Here is a 21,762-nt window from a genome sequence, read left to right on the forward strand (position 1 = left end):
ATGATGGACCAATTTACTTAGTATATTGGGGATATCATAAAGTTCATAGTGAAAATGAGTTCTGCTTTGCTCGAGAGTAAAAGAACAAGACAATTAGTTTGCCAAAAAAAATCACTTAGCTGCAAGTTCATTTATTTGACATTTTAGAAGGCCCACAATTTGATATGAGTATGACTCCTCCCAACAGTAGAGAAAACTATGTCTAGAAGCAACAAATCTACACGAGTCTCAAGAACCCCAATCACCACAATACAAGAACGATGAACTCGATCGACCACAATAGAATCGCCCACCGGTGTAGACACATAAACAGGAATACCCAATGCATCACTAGGCATGACCAAATACGGGGCAAAATTAGATGACACATACGAATACGTAGACCCCGGATCAAACAACACTAAAGCATCCCTATCACAAACCAGAACCGTACCTGTAATAACCGCATTTGAAGCCTCTGCCTCGGGTCTGGCCTGAAGAGCATAACATCGGGGCTGGGCCCCACCACATTGATCTACCTCTCTGGGACGGCCTGCTGCTGGCTGGCCTCCACCTCTAGCGGCCTGAGCTCCACCTCTAGGACCTCTACCTCCACCTCTAGCACCTCTGCCTCCACCCCTAGCTGGCTGGGCGGGCTGCGGAACATCTGGTGCCTGTACCATGTCACGAGAACCCTGATGCTGAGAGCTGCTCGGTGCTCGAGGGCAAAACCTGGCAATGTGGCCCGTCTCACCACAAGCGTAACAAGCCCTCGGCTGCTGAGACTGCTGGCCCTAGCGACCTGAATGACCACCCCGAAAACTCTGAAGCGGCGGCGCACTGATAGGAGCAGGTGGTGACTGTAGGACTGCTGACCGGAATACTGCATCTGGGGACCACGGCCACCTGAAGCTCTGTGAGAAACCTGATGTGCTGACTGATAAGGCCTAGGAGGATGGCCTCTACCATATGAATCTCTGCCTCCAGACGAGGCACCACTGAATCTGCCTGACTGACGGGGTCTCTTGTCTGCTCTATGACCACCCCCTGTGATAATACCATCTCAACCCTCCGGGCCACATTGGCCGCCTCCTGGAAGGATATCTCACTCCCAGCCTCCCTAGCCATCTGAAGACGAATCGGCTGGATAAGAGTGGCAAGGTTCAATCAAATTCGGAGACATAACTGACGAATCAAGTGTGGTATGCTGCGACTGAATATACCTCCTACTAAGAGCCAACATACTGGAAACTGTAATACAACTTTTAGTACATGCAAGTTAATATGGTAAGAAAGCTAACCAACATAATAGATAAACAAGCGACAAATTAGAAAATTATTGTATATTTGTTATATCTTGACATCCAAGCGTATTTGATATTGTTGTTTTATTTATTGTAGACATGTGATTTTTGACCCTCCCCAAGATTTTTTTATATTTTAGCACATAAATATTTAATTTAGGCCTAATATAGCTATTTCAACTCATTTTTTTACTCTTTTATTTTTATTTTATTACAAGAAAACAAAAATTACAAAAATAGGTTCATTAATGTTTTGTAGTCATTTTTATTCTTGAAAAAATACCAAAATAATAGTTTTGTTTTAATGGTCAATCTTATTTTAATAATTATTTTTACTTAAGTAGAGCTAATTAATATTTTTGATAATACTTTTAGTTAATTAAGCTAATTTTAAACATAGCTAGTCATAAAGGCCCAAGTTTCTAGCTCATTCCTTAAGTTCAATATCCAATACCCATTAAGCTAATCCTAGGGACGCTTCTAGACTCTTCTTTGGAACAAAAAATAAATGAAAAGACCCTAAGGACTTAACACAAAAAGAGCTAGGGACTAATTGGCAAAATACACAAAAAGTATACCTAGAACCTAGACCTATATTATAGGTAACGCCTAAAAATCCGAGGGAGGAGCGCAGCTTTACATCAGGGGCGCCCCCCCCCCCCCCCGACCTCATCTTCTATACACGAACCCTCCCTGCTTCATCAACCTGTAGGCAACCTTCATCTCCCATTCCAACAACAACACACAGCAACCCTTCAGTTGTTCAACAAAACAAACGATCCAAAACCAACAACCCTTGCTTCTTCACCCGATCCCAACCACAGCAGCCGCTAGCAACCATCTCATGCCACAACAACCTGAACAAAACGACCCTCCACTCGTTCTCTTCATCTTCTATAGCGGCGAAAAACAGAGACGGAAAAATCAGTGGAAAAATGAGTCAAATTAGCGGAAAACAGAGTTAATTTTCTTTGCTTTTGCCTCTGTTTTAGCCAAATACAGCTCCAAACAAATTAAGAGCAGTGAGTTTTGGCTGCTCGGATCTGAGATACATATTGGTCTTGTGACAATCCGTTTTGGTGTTGAGTGTTTTCCAGTTCCGGGTTCATATCTGTCGTTGTAATTGCTTGAAGGACTCGCTTGATTCAAGGTTGTAACTAATGAAATTTTGTTAATCGGAAGGCTATAATTCAGGTTCATCTCTTTCTCTTTGAATCCCTTTATTCTGAAGATAATGATGGATTGAAATATGATAGAAACATGGAATTTGTTCATAGCAAGAGGTATTTTAGTCAATTTTTTCCGTAAAATCTGAGTTGGAGTTATTTTTATGGTTTGTGTTTAAGATGGAGGATTTATATAATTATTTTACTGTTTTAGCCATATTTGGAATTTGATTGTTGCTGCTCAATGTCAGATTCGTCTCTTCATTACTGTGTATTGGTCAAATGGGTTTGGACCTTAGCTTCATATATTTCAATTTTGGTCAAATGGACAATTTGTTTGGAATCAATTCCTCTTAATTTCAAATTTAGTGCATGCAGTGATTAATTACTGGTATCCATGTGAGATGTCAAAGTTGTTTAAATGTGCCTTTCTTGGTTTGTTGTACTGGACGTTAATATACTAATTTGCACTGTCGATTAATCCTTGTAGACCTCATCTGCTTTAAAGTCTATAATCAATGGCCTTTCACAACAAACTTAGGGGATTCTTTTGAAATTATAAACATCGTAGTTGGCTTTAGTTGTGTACAATCCTTTGAAATTAGAATCGAGGCGTGCCATTTAGTTGAATTTCCATGGCCCTCGCAAAGTTGCAAATGCGTAGTTGCTTTAGGCGCGTTAGTTTAATAATTTACTTTCCTAAACTCGGGTGCGCATTTATGTGACCCAAATCCAAATCTCAGCAATGTTAGATAAAATATGTCGAGGATTGCGGGTGCATTTATGTGACGTGGTTCAAGACGTATTTTTAATAATATTGAAATCTTCCTAAAAAATAATAATTCAATAAAAGCGGCTCAAAAGTTTAAAATTGCACCAAAGGCTAAAACATATATTAAAATCAGATAATAGGCCAATAATAACAGTTGAGCGACCGTGCTAGAACCACGGAACTCGGGAATGCCTAACACCTTCTCCCGGGTTAACAGAATTTCTTACTCGGATTTCTGTATTCGCGGACTGTAATACAGAGTCAATCTTTTCCTCGATTCGGGATTTGAGCTGGTGACTTGGGACACCATAAAATTATCCCAAGTGGCGACTCTGAGTTTTAATAAAAAATGATCCCGTTTCGATTGTCACTTTAAGTTGAAAAAAACTCCCTTATTATATCCCTTTACGGGGTGTAGGAAAAAGGAGGTGTGACAGCTCTGGCGACTCTGTTGGGGAAAAGAACCCAGAATCTCTGGTTCAGGGTTCAGAATTCGAGCTTAGATGAATTGTTATATTTGGCTTTATCTATTATTTGATTTTATTACATGCTTGAGCCCAATGTGCTAAATGTTGCTTTTACCGCTTTGATATTATCTGAACTGTATATAAACTGCTACGAAACCCTTCTCTTTCCATCTTCGGGGATGTGCTCGCTGGTCGTGACTCCCTATTCTGTTAGTGTCATACCTTGAAATAAGAAAGAGGCTCAGACAAGTTACTAAGCCCGATGGCCTTTTGGTTCCCGGTACGTAGCCCCCTCCTCGGCTCGAGTTGTCCGCTCGGGTACACAAGTCTAGAACATCATACCTAGGTTTTGAACTTAGAATAACTCAGCCTCATGCCGGATTCCTAGTAGGAACGCTTGTTTGCATTTGACTTTGGGGACTCAACACAGGGATTGGGTCCGTCTAGGACAAGTGTACCCAAAAATTAAAAGACCATCCTGATGCATCCTATGTGCTACATGTTGCAATTTTCATGGGTAAAAAGGGTCATTTGGCGGACCAATGATAGTTGAGGGCAAATGAAAAAGGTAAAAAGAGGAAAAAAAAAGAGGAAGGGTGAAGTGTGAAGATAAAGCGAGTAGAGCTCAATTATGTTTTCTGTCAAATTTTTGTTAAGGAAAAAAAGAGCTTGCAAAAAAAAGATTTTGCACTTTTTTTATCATTTTCCGAAAAATCAAAAAGTCAAAAAAAGAGAGAAAAGAAAATCCAAAAAGATTTTACGTGTTTATCATTTTTCGAAAAAAAAGACAAAAAAAATGTGTGTTTTCTATAAATTAGTTTTTTTTTTTAATTCTCGCCTGTATCCAATCTGCCCGAACTACGCATATCTGATTCTCGTCTTTCGCGGCGTGATACATAGGCAACCCACATAGGGTCCGGTCTTCCTAGTGAGTTTAGGTTCTTGGCTTCGCGGGGTCTTAGCCAAATCTTGCATTTTTAGCTACTTTTAGCCACATAGGTTAATTTTAAAAAAATAATCACAACCATGTCTTGCATGTGTCTAGTAGGGAATGTATTGTCTCAAATCTTGCGTGTCTTGCAACTAGAGAATATGAAGATGATACCACAATTGGTTGCAGGTGTTTGGAGCGAAGATGGCAATGTACAGCTTGAGGCTACTTCTTATTTTAGAAAAATGCTCTCAATCGAAAGGAGTTCCCCAATAGCAGAAGTAATTCAAGCAGGTGTAGTTCCTCGTTTTGTTCAATTTCAAATGAGAGATGACTTTCCATAGCATCAGTTTGAGGCATCCTGGGATCTCACATGTTGCATCTGGAACATCTGAGCATACAAAGGTGGTAATTGATTCTGGTGCAGTCCCAAGTTTTGTGAAACTTCTTGGTTTTCCTAGTGATGATGTGCGAGAGCATGCTGTGTGGGCTCTAGGAAATGTTGCTGGTGATTCCCCAAAGTGCCGCGATTTTGTCCTTAGCTGTGGAGCTCTAGTTCCCTTGCTATCTCAGTTGAATCCAAATGCCAAGCTGTCTATGTTGAGAAATGCGACGTGGTCAATTTCAAATTTCTGCAGAGGCAAACCACAGCCTGCTTTTGATCAAACAAGGCCTGCACTTCCAGCTCTTCAATAACTTATTCATTTAACCGATGAAGAAGTTTTAACTGATGCTTGCTGGGCTTTCTCATATCTCTCGGATGGTACAAATGATAAAATTCAAGCTGTTATTGATTCTGGAGTATGCCCGCGTTTAACTGATGTTATTACTTCACCCGTCTCCATCGGTATTGATTCCGGCGCTTCGGACAGTTGGAAATATTTTGACCGGAGATGATAGATATGCAAACTCAGTCTATCATCAACCATCAGTATTTGCCCCGTCTTTTGAACTTGTTGAATGGTAATCACAAGAAGAGTATTAAGAAGGAAGCTTGCTGGATTAAATATCACAGCTAGCAACAGGGAGCAAATTCAGTCTGTAATTGCTGAGTTTGATATAAAAAAGGAGGCTGCATGGGCAATCTCAAATGCCACATCTGGTGGTTCGCATGAGCAGACCAAGTACCTTGTTGGTCAAGGTTGTATCAAACCACTGTGTGATCTTCTCATTTGTCCTGACCCAAGGATTGTCACAGTTTGTCTTGAAGGGCTTGAAAATATCTTGAGGGTTGGTGAAGCTGAGAAGAATTTGGGCCGGACAGCGGATATAAATATTTATGTGCAGCTGATTGATGATGCAGTGGGTTTAGAAAATTGAAAATCTCCAAAGCCATCAGGTGGATTCACCTTCAACTGAAAGGATTTTTTGAGTGACGCATTTCCTCTACAAGTGAACTGATTCTGCTGGTTCTAGTTTAGGTTTTGTATAGCTCAAGGGCTTGCGTAGGAACAATATCAGTGTCCTGGGAAATGGCCATTCAATTTATTTTCTATGAAGGATCCTCAAATATTCTCATTGCCTATTTCTTCGTAGCTAAGTTAAAGTTCTTTATTGTTTCGCCTTCGAAAGCAATTGTTGGGAATTTTGCTGCGTTCCCTAAAATTCCTTGTTCACTCGGCTTAAATGTTTTATTGACATCACATCTTCTTGGTGTTGAATTTAATTGCTTAGATCTTAGTGCTGTATTCATTGTCTGTTTCGATGACGAAAGTTAGTAGCATTTGAGTATTGAAAGTAATTAAATTCCCTCATTATTACTTTTTTTAAAAAAAAAAATTTGGTAATAAACAGAAAGAAAAAAGAAAAAAGAAAAAGAGAACGTTAGTGTGTTTACTTTATTTTCGATCTTCCCGAACTACGCAAAGATCTGATTCATGCGGCGTCATGATACGTAGGCAACCTACATAGGGTTCGATCGAATTATTTTTTTATTATTAAAAGAAAAAAAAAGAAAAAAAAGGAAAAAAAGGGTGAAATCATGGGATGTGGGAAATGAGAGGGAAGAAAAAGAGCGATAATCAGAAAGAAAAAAGGGGAAGGAAAATGAACGAGCTAAGAAGCGCGAGGAAAGAAAAGAAAAGAGAAGATTCAAGTGGACAAATTGGGATGATGCCAAGTGACCTTATGACCCTCGAAGTCATTCTAGAACCATTAATTGTTGCTAGGTGCATTGCACGCAATGTGATATTTTTGTTGTTAAATGCCCTAACGCTAACGGGATGACCCCATTTTGTTCCTTTTGATATCTTCATAACAGAAGGGTGGTTGGTTCGTGGTTCTTAAAGTGGCAACCTTTCTCTACAACATAAAGTTGAAAGGTAATGGCAGATGACAACAGAACTGAGTTGGTTGATACGGGTGCCCAAAAGCAATTGGTTGAACAGGACAATGGGTTGGTTGAAGAGGTGAGGATATTAAGACAACACATGGCGGACATGTATCGGGCTTGGATGACTGGGAAGGCACCACCCCCACCACCACTTACCTTCTTAGATGCTACCCTTACCCAAAATCCGGTCGTAGTGCCAGATGATTCCCCATACTCTCCAGATTTTCCCGCTTATCACAGCTTTCCCAACCACCCTAGTAGCTCCATCACTCGTCCTCCAATTATCTTTCCCCAAGATTGCCCTCCTGTCATATCCACTATCCCCAACAATGAACACCCACTCAAAGCTCATGATGCCCAATATTACCCCTCAGAGGTTGCTCACAAGGTTCCTGACTGATACAATCAGAGCCTTCGGAATGAGCCTCATGTTGAAAATAAAAAGTTCACAGGAAAAGAAGGGCGAGACGAGCTATCCAGAAAGCTGAAAGGGTCTAATACGCCAAAGCTTAATTTATATGATGGACGTGGAGATCCAGTAGCCCATCTGAGAGGTTACAGTAGTGAAATGAGAAGTGTTGGCGGGAAAGATAATTTGTTGATGGCGTATTTCAGTGAGAGCTTGACTGGGGCAGCCCTGCCATGGTATACTCGTCAAGATGTCGGTAAGTGGCATACATGGGATGACATGGCTCAAGATTTTGTGCGAAACTTTCAGCATAATATAGACATTGTCCCAAACTGCTCCTCCCTATCTCAGATGGAAAGGAAACCCAAAGAAAGTTTTAGGGAATTTTGGTTCAGATGGAACGAACAAGTTGCTAGGGACAATCCTCCCATTGATAGAAAAGATGTTGCTGAGCCCCGCCAACGAGAGGATCCAGTGGGTATTCTTGCTAAACGTTTTCAGCCTCAATACCAACCCCATGAACCTCCCCGAGCTCTACATAATCCACCCCAGTATTATCCTCCGAACAAAGTCCGGCCATCTGTCCAACCAATGGGTCATTCCTCATGGCGAGCGCCAGCACTGCATAATGCACTTTTGCCCTCACAGCATTTTAGAGCATCCAACAACCCTAGAAAACTGGGGCATGGAGGGAAACAAAGGCAAAAAGATAATTTCACGCCAATCGGAGAATCCTATACAAGCCTGTTTGGAAAGTTTAAACATTCTGGCCTGATTGAGCCGCTCCTCGGCTATACTCCGGACCCATATGCAAAAGGATTTGATCCAACTGTACGGTGCATGCACCACTCTAATGTCCAAGGTCATAGCATCGAAGATTGTCGTGCTTTGAAAAGGGAAGTAGAAAGAATGATTCAAGAAGGGATAATTGTGATCAAGGACAGTGACAGGGAGCATGAGAATTCTCTTGGGAACTTGCTGACTAAAATTAATGACATTGAAATTGGTAATGGTCATGGTAATATTGATGTGGAACTCAGTGGCTAAGATGCCGAGCTTGGTAATTGGAAAGATGCTCTTTTCTTGGTTAGCCAGGGAGGAGTTTTGGTGGTTTATTTTTGTTGCCATCTCTGTTGTCCGGGTTATTTCAGGGTTGTAATCTGGATATTGTCTTGTGACTCAAACCCTTCTATCCTTTTATTTTGCCTAGTTCCTTTAGTCGTAGCAACTCATTTAGTGTCACCTAGTTTTGTTCCAGGGTTGTACCCAGTTTATTTTACTTGTTTCGTTGTTCAAACCCCTTCACAGTTTGTCTAATGCAATTTTCTGTTTTCTGTTATTTCTAGTCATTTCTGTTTACTTCTCTTCTCCTTTTATAGTTCTCTTCTTGCTCGCTCTAGTGACATGACATGCACATATAATTCTATGCCTGGTCTTAAAAAGTTAGTTTAATCATGAAGCAGTGAAACAATTTTGAAGATGATTGGGGCATTTGAAGGAAATAAGTACATAATTTTGAGATCATTTGAAGCCCAAACTGTGTGAAACTGGGGCAGATAATTTCTAGATCATTTGAAGCCCGAACTGTGTGAAACTGGGGCAGATAATTTGGGAAGCTAATAGGATGACGAGAATTTGTCATAATAATTTGAAGTGAGCAGTTTTGAGTTCAAGTACACCTCAATTTACAAGATAAAGTCAAGGGAGTTTGCTCCAAACAGACGGAGGATACCCATCGTGGAGAAAAAATCACCCAATCAGAATTTTATACTTGACAAGGTGCTAAAGAAAAGTGGAAGGCATACCAGTGATATCAATGCCGAGGCCGCGAGAGAAATATTGTGCATGATCTTCAATTTTTATTTCAAGTTTGCATGTGTTGTACTTGGCATTTTCAGGGATTGGGAGGCCCTCTTTCAGCTACCCAAACACTTATACCATTTGATACCCTCTTGAGCCTGTACTAGTTTCTTTGACTTCCCCTCTTTTGAAATCAAGTCAGAGTCATTAAAAAAAAAGTTTATGTCCCAATAGGTTTATTTGAAAAGGTTCATACCAAAAGGAAAAAAAATAGAGATAAAAAGGGAAAAGAAAAAGGAAAAGAAAGAAAAAGAAAGAGAAGAAAAAGAGAAAAAGAAAAGAAAAAGAAAAATAGCAACAACAAAAGTAGTCACATGAACTACATTCGACCTGATTCCTTTAAGGATACGTAGGCAGCCTCACGGTTCGGTCCCATCAAAAACAAAATCCTAAAGTCCCCAAGCAAAGAAACTGGGGCAGAAGTTGTGGTTGTTGTAAGAAATGTGATTCCGAAAGTTGTAATCTTGAACCCATTTGAGTTGTTTTGAGCCTTTTTGATACCCTTTCTTTCTAACCCTAGCCAAAAGCCCACATTACGGTCCAAAGAAAGACCTTCCGTTCAGTCTTCAAGAGATGTCAAGGCGAGCAAGTAGAGGTGAATCATATCTGGGGCAACACTCTGGTCCAAACAAGGAAAATGAAAAAATGAGAGAGTCTTATTGGTGAAAACCCTCACGGGCACCGCAAGGCGATGAAAGCTGAGAGAAATCAGAAAATGAGAGAGTCTTATTGGTGAAAACCTTCACGGGCACCATAAGGCGACGGTGAGTTGAGAAAAAGACCAAAATGAGAGAGACTTGATGGTGAAAACCCTTCGGGCACTACAAGTCAAATAAGGATTGTGAATCAAATTGGATAATTGGAGCATTGAAGCGCAGTTTCATGGCAAAAAGGTACGACAAAAGCTGAACATCAGATTTGCTTGACAGAATAGGGCGCATGTGCATGTCATGGTCATTAGAGTTGGTATCCACATCCGATAGGTTTCTACTTTGTAGTTTTCTTGTTAGGAATCATCTCTTTCCATTGTCCTCTACTCTGTTCCTTTTGTCTTGTTTACTTCCTCTTCCTGAGTCTGTTTGGTCAGAACAAGTGAGAAATGACTTCAAAATTTGCCATCAGCTTTCCAATTGCACAAAACGGGATCTGGTTAGGATATCAAAGCGTCATAAGTCCGGAAAGAACAACAAGCGCACTGAGCTAGTAACAATCAACATGCTTTGGGATTGTGTGAAATACAAAGGCTTGGTATATATCAATTCATGAACAATGCAACAGAAGGAGGGCTAGGGTGAACGGATCAAAGGTATTTTCTGTGATATGATTGACAAAAAGGGTGGTAAACCAGTGACAAGCAAGATATTCCAAAAAGAAATCGAAGTTATCATGGCTAGCGATGGAGCAACAGACCTCAAGGCCAGGGCTAGTGGTTTAAGTCAAGAAGGAACAGCATATACACCGAGTGGGGCATTTGACGTGCTTTGAGATTCATGTGAAACACAAGGGCTTGGTAAATGTCAGTTTATGAGCAATGCAACAGATAGTGGACATTGGGTTTGAACAGAGAAGAGGTATTTTCTGTGATAAGATTGACAAAGAAAGTGGTTAACCAATGACAAGCAAGATCTTCCAAGCAGAAATCAAAGTTACCATGGCAAGTGATGGAGCAATAGACCTCAAGGCCAAGGCCAGTGGTTTGAGTCAAGAAAGAACAGCATACACACTGAGGGGGGTGGCAATTGACGTGCTTTGGGGTTCATGTGAGATACAAAGGTTGGTAAATGTCAGTTCATGAGCAATGCAACAGATAGAGGGTATTGGGTCTGAACGGAGAAGAGGTATTTTCTGTGTTAAGGGTAACAAAGAAAGTGGTTAGTCAATAAACAAGCAAGGTCTTCGAGTGAAAATCAGTTATCATGGCAAGTGAAGGAACAATAGACCTTAAGGCCAGAGCCAATTGTTTAAGTCAAGAAAGAACAACATGCGCAATGAGTGGGTGGCAATTGTCGTGCTTTGAGACTCCTGTGAAACACAAGGGCTTGGTAAATGTCAAGTCATGAGCAATGCAACAGATAGGGGGTATTGGGTCTGAACGGAGAAGAGATATTCTCTGTGATAAGGATGACAGAGAAAGTGGTTAGTCAATAAACTAGCAAGGTCTTCGAGTGGAAATTAAAGCGATCATGGGAAGTAAAGGAGCAATCGCCCTCAAAGTCAAGGCCACAAACCAACCACCATATTTTTAAACTGACAAAATTTTTCTTTGATTGAAACAGGGGCAGAAAATTTTGTTTGTTTTGAAGAAATCCTTCGTAAGGAAAGGCAGGCACCAAACAGGTTTGACCGTAAATTCTCAGGACCCTCCTGGAAAATAGGACCTAGTTTAAAAATCGAAACAATCATAAGTAGAAAATCTAGCATAAATGTACCCCAAGGAATCTAAGTTGGTTTCAAAGTTTGCATGTTTAATTAGGAGTTTTCAGGACCCCCTGAATAATGGGACCTAGCTTTAAGATTTCCATTAGATAACAAGATTTAGCGTAAGTTCTGTTCTAGGGAAGTATAATTCAGCCGTAAGAGTTCTGTCGTAGGGAAATATAATTCAGCCGTAAAAGTTGTCACTCGTAAGATAAGGTTTGGTTTAGATTTTCAGAACCCTCCTGGATAATGGGATGTAGTTTTAAGACCCTCTTAGATAACAAGATTTAGCGGAAGTCATACCTTTAGAAGATATAATTTAGATTTAAAATTGTCGTTTAACTAGGAGTTTTCAGGACCCTCCTGGATAATGGGATTTAGCTTTCAAATTCTTAGAGATATTTGGTAACATGATTCAATTAACACTCACAGATGCGCCCAACACCAAACTAGGGCAGGAAAATTTCTTTTGGTTTGTTTGTTTTGTTGTAATCAGGTTCAAAGGCAGCAGTTTTAGGGAATACAGTTCAAGTTCAGCAATCAGGCGCCCACCTGGAGAGCAAGGGAATACAGTTGAAGTTTTGGCGATCAGGCGCCCACCTAGAGAGCAAGGGAATACATTTCAAGTTCAGCAATCAGGCGCCCACCTGGAGAGCAAGGGAATACAGTTCAAGTTCAGCAATCAGGCGCCCACCTGGAGAGCAAGGGAATACAGTTCAAGTTTCAGCAATCAGGCGCCCACCTGGAGAGCAAGGGAATACAGTTCAAATTTTGGTAATCAGGCGCCCACCTGGAGAGCAAGGGAATACAGTTCAAGTTTCGCCAATCAGGCGCCCAACTGGAGAGCAAGGGAAGACAGTTCAAATGTTGGCAATCAGGCGCCACCTGGAGAATAAGGGAATTCACTTCAGAATGCAATTCAAGTCTACAACAAAAGAGGCTCGCGCAAAGAATGCGAGTCAACAGTCCGAGATGATCAACGGAAGTTAGTCACAATCCAAAATAATAATAGAAGAGGAGAAACAAAAAGAAAGAAAAAGTGAATCCAAAATGCAGAAGTGGAGAAAGATGTGAACTGCTCAAGACATGGCTGAAATCACGAGTATGGTATGTCTGATTTTGACCCGAAAAGCTGAAGAAGAATGAACTAGCACCTGCAACTAGCAAACGTCAAGGTTCAAATCCAAAGTCTGCATGAAGAACCATCCAAGACTCAAGATCAAGCTTCACAAGACTTATAGATAGGAATCTTGTAACTCGTTGTTGACAGGTTTAGTTAGTCTTTTTCATTTAGTGAGTTTGATGTAATAACAGGACCGCGGACCGGAACCTCGACGGAACGGCACCTCGACCGGCTCTCCACCTCGGTATACTCCATCACCTCACTCACCTCTGAACTGCACGTGGCCTGATTCCTTTATAGCCAAGGATATGTAGGATGCTCAGATACCAGGGCTCGGTCACATTCCCCTTTTCTCAGTTTTAGTCTCTCCCAAATAAGAGTCGGGTCAAAAAACCTGTCTAGTCGTTCTTTGTCTAAAAACTCTTCGCGTTTCCACTCAAACAGGGGCAGCTGTAGACATGTGATTTTTGACCCTTCCCAAGATTTTTTATATTTTAGCACGTAAATATTTAATTTAGGCCTAATATAACTATTTCAACTCATCTTTTTACTCTTTTATTTTTATTTTATTATAGAAAAAATGAAAATTACAAAAATAGGTTCATTAATGTTTTGTAGTCATTTTTAATCTTGAAAAAATACTAAAAAATAGTTTTGTTTTAATGGTAAGTCTTATTTTAATAATTATTTTTACTTAAGTAGAGCTAATTAATATTTTTGATAATACTTTTAGTTAATTAAGCTAATTTTAAACATAGTTAGTCATAAAGGCCCAAGTTTCTAGCCCATTCCTTAAGTTCAATATCCAATACCCATTAAGCTAATCCTAGGGACGCTTCTAGACTCTTCTTTGGAACAAAAAATAAATGAAAAGACCCTAAGGACTTAACACAAAAAGACCTAGGGAGTAATTGGCAAAATACACAAAAAATACACCTAAAACCTAGACCTATATTATAGGTAACGCCTAAAAATCCGAGGGAGGAGCGCAGCTTTACATCAGGGACGCCCCACACCCCCCTGAACTCATCTTCTATACACGACCCCTCCCTGCCCTTCATCTTCTTCATCAACCTGTAGGCAACCTTCATCTCCCATTCCATCAACAACACACAGCAACCCTTCCGTTGTTCAACAAAACAAACGATCCAAAACCAACAACCCCTTCTTCTTCACTCGATCCGAACCACAGCAGCCGCTAGCAACTATCTCACGCGCAACCTGAACAAAATGACCCTCCACTGATTCTCTTCATCTTCTATAGCGGCAAAAAATAGAGACGGAAAAATCAGTGGAAAAATGAGTCAAATTAGCGGAAAACAGAGTTAACTTTCTTTGCTTTTGCCTCAGTTTTAGCCAAATACAACTCCAAACAAAATTAAGAGCAGTGAGTTTTGGCTGCTCGGATCTGAGATACATATAGGTCTTGTGACAATCCGTTTTGGTGTTGAGTGTTTTCCGGTTCCGGGTTCATATCTGTCGTTGTAATTGCTTGAAGGACTCGCTTGATTCAAGGTTGTAACTAATGAAATTTTGTTAATCGGAAGGCTATAATTCAGGTTCATCTCTTTCTCTTTAAATCCCTTTATTATGAAGATAATGATGGATTGAAATATGATAGAAACATGGAATTTGTTCATAGCAAGAGGTATTTTAGTCAATTTTTTCCGTAAAATCTGAGTTGGAGTTATTTTTATGGTTTGTGTTTAAGATGGAGGATTTATATAATTATTTTACTGTTTTAGCCATATTTGGAATTTGATTGCTGCTGCTCAATGTCAGATTCGTCTCTTCATTACTGTGTATTCGTCAAATGGGTTTGGACCTTAGCTTCATATATTTCAATTTTGGTCAAATGGACAATTTGTTTGGAATCAATTCCTCTTAATTTAAAATTTAGTGCGTGCAGTGATTAATTACCGGTATCCATGTGAGATGTCAAAGTTGTTTGAATGTGCCTTTCTTGGTTTGTTTAGTGGACGTTAGTATACTAATTTGCACTGTCGATTAATCCTTGTAGACCTTATCTGCTTTAAATTCTATAATCTATGGCCTTTCACAACAAACTTAGGGAATTCTTTTGAAATTATAAACATCGTAGTTGGCTTTAGTTGTGTACAATCCTTTGAAATTAGAATCGAGGCGTGCCATTTAGTTGAATTTCCACGGCCCTCGCAAAGTTGCAAATGTGTAGTTGCTTTAGGCGCGTTATTTTAATAATTTACCTTCCTAAAATCGGGTGTGCATTTATGTGACCCAAATCCAAATCTCAACAATTTTAGATAAAATATGTCGAGGACCGCGGGTGCATTTATTTGACGTGGTTCAAGACGTGTTTTTAATAATATTGAAATCTTCCTAAAAAATCATAATTCAATAAAAGCGGCTCAAAAGTTTAAAATTGCACCATAGGCTAAAACATGTATTAAAATCAGATAATAGGCCAATAATAACAGTTGAGCGACTGTGCTAGAACCACAGAACTCGGGAATGCCTAACACCTTCTCCCGGGTTAACAGAATTCCTTACTCGGATTTTTGTGTTCGCGGACTGTAATACAGTCAATCTTTTCCTCGATTCGGGATTTGAACCGGTGACTTGGGACACCATAAAATTATCCCAAGTGGCGACTCTGAATTTTAATAAAAAATGATCCCGTTCCGATTGTCACTTTAAGTTGAAAAAAACTCCCTTATTATACCCCTTTACGGGGGTGTAGGAAAAAGGAGGTGTGACAGCTCTATCAGCATTACATTTTACCTCAATCTACCCTCGAGTAATATTCTTTCACATGCATTTAAAAAAAGGAAATCAAATTGAACTCTTAAAAAAAATTGCAAATTATCAATTTAATTACTTCATCCGTTTCAAATTAGATGAGGTATTTTCCTTTTTACTCTGTTCCAAAATAAATGACACATTTCTAAATTTGGAAATAATTCAACTTTAGACTCTTCACTTTATCCATTTTACCCTTAATGAGAAGCTTTTATAACCACAAGAATGCCATGACCCCACAAAGCTTTTACCCCTTAAGCTTTTAAGACTACAAGTTTCAGAAGTCTTTTTTCATTTTTAAACTCTATGCTGAGTCAAACTACCTCATCTAAATTGAAATGGAGGGTGTAGAATATTTTGAGGCATAATACCTAGACGGGTACCTAAACTTAGCTCACTCTTTCAATTTGCTACCTCAATTTGGCCCTATACCTATTAGCTACCTGTCTTTATTGACTTATGTGTCTATTAAATACTGCTCACTTACCTGGCACTTTAAACTCAACACGTGTAAAAAAACGCTTCCAACGTGTAAGGCTATCCCAATTAAGAACAGCCACGTATTTTTGTTTTCCACATCAGATCCACCCCAAATTCTTGATCATTCTAGATTAACCCCACTCCAACTTAAACTCCCCATTCACAAAGTAAAAAACCTATACTATCTTCATCTCTCTTCTAATTTCTCTCTATCAGAGAATAACTTTTTCTTCTAATTAGGGTTAATGGTCGTGATTTCGTTGCCTTTCTCACAAAATAGCTTCAAGTTCTGTTTCAGAGGTCGATTAGGGTTCGCAATAGTTAAAAGTCAAAGTGGATTAGGGCTGGTCGACGAAGCTGCTGGTTTGTGGACTACCGTTGTAAGAGGAGCTACTGGTTCGTGGAATACTGTTGCTTGTGGGAAAGAAAATAAGACACATAAGTTCTCTTTTAACCTTCTTTATTATCATATTCTTATTTAGGGTATTACTGAAATTTGGTCGCAAAATTAGGGTTGGTTTTGTTTGTGTGTGCATGTGCTACTGGGGATGACAGAATTTATATCCACTAATTTTCACCATGGGGGGACATTTAACTTTGGTCGATTCCCAAAGTATATTGGTGAAAGAAATGTTGTAGCTTTTTCTATTGATAAAGATACATTTTCTGTTGTTGAATTTTGTTCCTATACTAAAGACTTAGGATATGTCTCAGTGGGTGATTTTTTCATTTTGACTCAAAAAGTTCAAAATTTGTGCGCTTGAACTATGACTCTCAACTATTAGAGCTTATTAGTGACTTAAAGCATGAGGACATTTTGGATATATATGTGCAGCATAAAATAGATAACCCTGAGGTAGCTGATGTGGGCTTAGTTGTTGGGCCTGATATAGCTGAAACTGACTCAATAAACGTGTCTGGTCCAGTAGTTGGGTCAAGGGATACTACTAGTGAGCCCTTTTATATAGAAAGTGGTCCAAGGTGGAATTTGGGATATCTAGAAGATGTTGGAATAGTGGAAGGGGCAGAACTTGAAGAACTTCCTGTTGTTGTTGATACCTTTGAAGATCTAAACATAAATGAAGAACCTGACAGGCATGTAGAAAAGTGGTATAGAAAGGATTATTTTCTCAGGGCCTATAAGTATGTTATTCAACAAATTCCAAGCATGAACATGTGGCCTGCTACTAGTAATATAAAAAATGAACCTCCAGTTCCAAAGATGATGCCAGGAAGACCAAAAAGGTGTAGAAGAAAGTCTAAAGATGAACCTAAAAAGAAGTGGGGAAAGTGGTCCAAGAAAGGAGTAAAAATTACTTGCTCGAAATGTCAACAACAAGGACATAACAAAACTCACTGTCTAGGAGTGGTAAGTACACTTATGCTTTATATTATTCTAATTATTATATGTATGTTATTGGCCGATTTATATATATGTATATATATATATCAATCAAGCCAACAAGCTTCAAATTTTGTCCTAACATCTATATGCCATGACACATCAACAGTAAGAAGAAATACTGAAGGAAAAGGCAGGGGTAGTACTACAACTAGAGGAATAGGCATGGGAATAGGGAGGGGTACTACTACTAGATGAAGAGGTGGAGGAATGGGGAGGGGTACTACTGCTGAAGGAAGAGGTAGGGGAATGGGGAGGGGTACTACTACCAGAGGAAGAGGTAGGGGTACTACTGCTGGAGAAAGGGGTAGGGGAATAGGAGGGGTACTACTGCTCGAATGAAGAGATGAAGGGAAAGTGCTTCTGAAGATGGATGCAGGGGGGCCATGTATTCCAGTAAGAGAACCAACAGAACCAACCGATGTTGGTGGAGGAGTTAGAGGACAAAAGAAACAAAAACAATTTGGATTTAGGTTATATATAGACTCTGAAATATCAAGGACAATACTCAATGTAAGTAAACCATGACTTTTTTAATTTACCAGAATGTGATGCTTACAATTGGTACTGATTAAGTGTAATTATTTGGGTGATTTCAACCTGGTACAACTGGTGAAAGACTTATCATGGGTGGAACATCTTTTACGAGTGCATCTGGTACCAATATTGACATTGGCTTTAAACCACATGGCCTGAAATAAAAGGGAAGAAAGGCAATAACAACTGCCCAGCTACAACAGATGAGAGTGTCAACTAGAAGAAGCAACACAACAACACCTCCATGAAAGAAGAACAAGTGACAAGTAGTTTGTGTAGAAAGTCTTTGTTTTAGTCAATATTTTGGATGTTGTTAGGTGTTTAAATAGCCGGACTTAGTAGACCAATTTAAACTTTTATTTTGTCTATGTAACCTACTTGGCTGACTAGTTTTTTGTGTCTATGCATTCTGCTTTGGCTTACTAGTTTTACTTGGGAGCTCATTATAATGAGCTATATATCTACTGCATTTGTCATTTAGTAATTGTGATTGGTATTCGTCATTATTCATTATCATTGTTATTGGAAGTTATCACTATCAAGAATTACAAAGCAAATACAAGCTGAAAACTTCTGTCAAAATAGAGCATAAAATTTAACTTGAATATTCATATTATTGATGCATTTAATCAGTACACAATTGAAGGTAAAATTGCATATTACATTAACCCTAAGTACATTGCCTTAGTACCATCCCATAATACATACCAAAACTCTAAAATAAACTAAGTAGAATCCCTAAACCAAGTCCAGATTATGTAAACAACAACTACAACAATTATCCACTTTGATCGAACCCTCTCTTTTTCATATGTATTAACTTTCCTCAAAAGACCATAAATCACTGTCCTTGTTTGATCCGGCATTTGATCATCGTGCCACCTAAAGAATTCGCATGCACCAGGAGCCTGCGATAAAGAATAGATTTAGGCTATTAAAAGAATAGATTCGCATTGCAATTTGAGGAGGGTCTGAAGATTTAGGCTATCAAAAAGATAGACAAAATACACTTACTTTGCTTAAGTGGCAGCAATAGAACCTACGACCTGGATTTTCATCGGTCCATGATGTTTGAAATAATGCAACACGCCCACATCGATAGAAATACACCATATTTTACCAATCTGATTGTAGGATTTGAGATCTATAATTGTTGTCTAAGAAGAGAGTAGAAGATGAGAAAAATTAGGGCTTTCATAGGGAAAGAACAAGACTTTATGCTGGGAGTAGGTCTACTATGGCAGATTAACAAAGAGAGAAGATGAGATAAATTATGGCTCTTTCTTCGGCAATGTTTGAAGAGAGAAGAAAGAGAAAAAATGAATTTAGGATTATATGTTGGTGGGTTTATAAAAGGGGTTGAGATGAAATCGTTATTTTTACCGTTGAAAAGCCATGTCAGCCTAAAATGAAAAGTTCACGCGCTCAATATAAGTGGCACTTATGTTTTGTGCCAGATAAGTGAGCAGTATTTAATAGACACATAAGTCAATAAAGACAGGTAGCCAATGTATGGGTCAAAATCTGACCACGGTGGTCGACCAAGCTGGGACCTCACCTAAGTGGCGAAATGGAGAGAAGTACCACGATCAACCTCAGTCCAATCATCGACAGTGTATGTCAAGTAAAAACGGTACTCGAATAACGATGAAAAGACCGTCACGTGAAGTACACGTTGGTCAAAAGACATAGTAAAGCTCCGAGAACTATATATAGAAGGGGGATTCTCGGAAAAAGGGGAGGGACTTTTCCTCTCTACTCTTTCTCTTGCAATCTCCTCCTCTGAAGGATGTAAACTGATTTTTCTCTCTATCTCATCAAAGATGAGATATTTAACATCAATAAATATTGATTGTTCTTACTTTTCATTCATTGTATTGCTATACATTTTTAGATCTGAAGTTGATTATACTTGACTAAAATTTACCCCTTCATTATCATTAATTGGTTTGATCAAAATGGTTTTAATATCTTTTGGTCAAACCATTTGGCGCCATCTGTGGGAATTTCTTAGCCAAATTTCCTAGTCTCCTTCAGATCCAAAAATCGGTGAAACATAAACACCCACCAGAAAGAGTGGTAAGTAAACCTCACATGCTAATCTAGATCATGATGCTACACAGAAGCAAAAGTTACAACCAATATCCACGCAAAACTTGCAAGAGAAGACGATGCCTGTTGCGCAAATCCCATAAGAGAATGGGCACATCTTATGGGATGACCCACGCACCGGATGATCCACACACCGGATGACCCACGAACGAGCTAAGACAAACCCAACCCACGCAGGGCCAGGGCATGTAAAAAAAAGGAGGAAGAAAAGAAGGCCGACTGCTGCCGAATCCACAAACCACCATTCCATCAATCACTTAAACGCCAGGCAGAGCGAACAACGCTATAAGGCTACCCTCATTCATCGACTCATCGGATCGAGGTAAGGAAAATCTTATCTTGGTGTACTTTCTGTTCTTTGCTTAAACAGGAACACAAGCATCGGATGGGCAAGCGAGCAAAGAAGCATTCCAACTGGAGAGTGGAAGGACTATTACAAAATAACTTGAATATCGCCCATCCCAGACATTTCAACTTCTGCAAAATGACGTCCCCTAAGTCGTACTCCTTCTCCTCACCCAGGTGTTATTCCGATTGGGTTCTCTCGGGGAGGTTTTGAATGAGGCAATGAGGCAGACATCACCAAGTTCAAAGGACAGTTCATCGCCCCGCCTATCGGCAGCTCTCCAGGCCAAACCATGAAGGGGTTAAACAGGGAAATTCAAATCTATGCATAAAACGAACATTAGCAAGATAGCAACGTTCAATACTCTCCGGCATCACACTCTCCAATACAGACAAAATTAAGCAAACTGGGACTCACCCAGGAAACACACAAGTTGAGCAAAACTGGGACTCCCTTAGAGGACACCCAAAACTCTCCAAAAAAAACTGGGACTCACAATGGGTTAACATTTCGACGACAGCTCAAAATAACACCCCTACGGCCAAGGGCCATCGCCAAAAAAGAAGAGTTCGACTCGAATTGTAATGGGTTAACATTTCGACGACAACTCGAGATAACACCCCTACGGCTAAGGCCATCGCCAAAGAAAAGAGTTCAACATCGCTCGAACCACGACGGGTTAACATTTCGACGACAGCTCGAAATAACACCCCTACGGCCAAGGGCCATTGCCAAAGAAAAGAGTTCGACATCGCTCGAACCACGACGGGTTAACATTTCGACGACAGCTCGAAATAACACCCCTACGACTAAGACCATCGCCAAAGAAAAGAGTTCGACATTGATCGAACCACGACGGGTTAACATTTCGACGATAACTCGAAATAACACCCCTACGGCTAAGGACCATCGCCAAAGAAAAGAGTTCAACATCGCTCGAACCACGACGGGTTAACATTTCGACCACAACTCGAAATAACACCCCTACAGCCAAGGGCCATCGCCAAAAAAGAAGAGTTCGACCTCGCTCGAATTGTAGTGGGTTAACATTTCGACGACAGTCGAAATAACCCCTATACGAATTCGACCTCGCTCGAATAAATGACGGGTTAACATTTTGATGTCTGCTCGAAATAACACCCATATGGCCGCGAGCCATCGCCAAAAAGAAGAGTTTGACCTCGCTCGAATTGTAATGGGTTAACATTTCGACGACAGCTCAAAATAACACCCCTGCGAATTCGACCTTGCTCGAATAAACGACGGGTTAACATTTCGACGTCAGCTCGAAATAACACCCATACGGCCGAGGGCCATCGCCAAAAAGAAGAAGTCGACCTCGCTCG

General features: G+C 39.9%; 1 pseudogene; it reads left to right on the top strand.

The window, feature by feature from the left end:
* Positions 1–1,101: 1,101 nt before the first annotated feature.
* LOC109238808 lies at positions 1,102–20,712 on the top strand (annotated as a pseudogene).
* Positions 20,713–21,762: the final 1,050 nt, after the last annotated feature.

The sequence above is a fragment of the Nicotiana attenuata genome, unplaced genomic scaffold (genome assembly GCF_001879085.1).
Source record: "Nicotiana attenuata strain UT unplaced genomic scaffold, NIATTr2, whole genome shotgun sequence".
NCBI classification, from domain to species: domain Eukaryota; kingdom Viridiplantae; phylum Streptophyta; class Magnoliopsida; order Solanales; family Solanaceae; genus Nicotiana; species Nicotiana attenuata.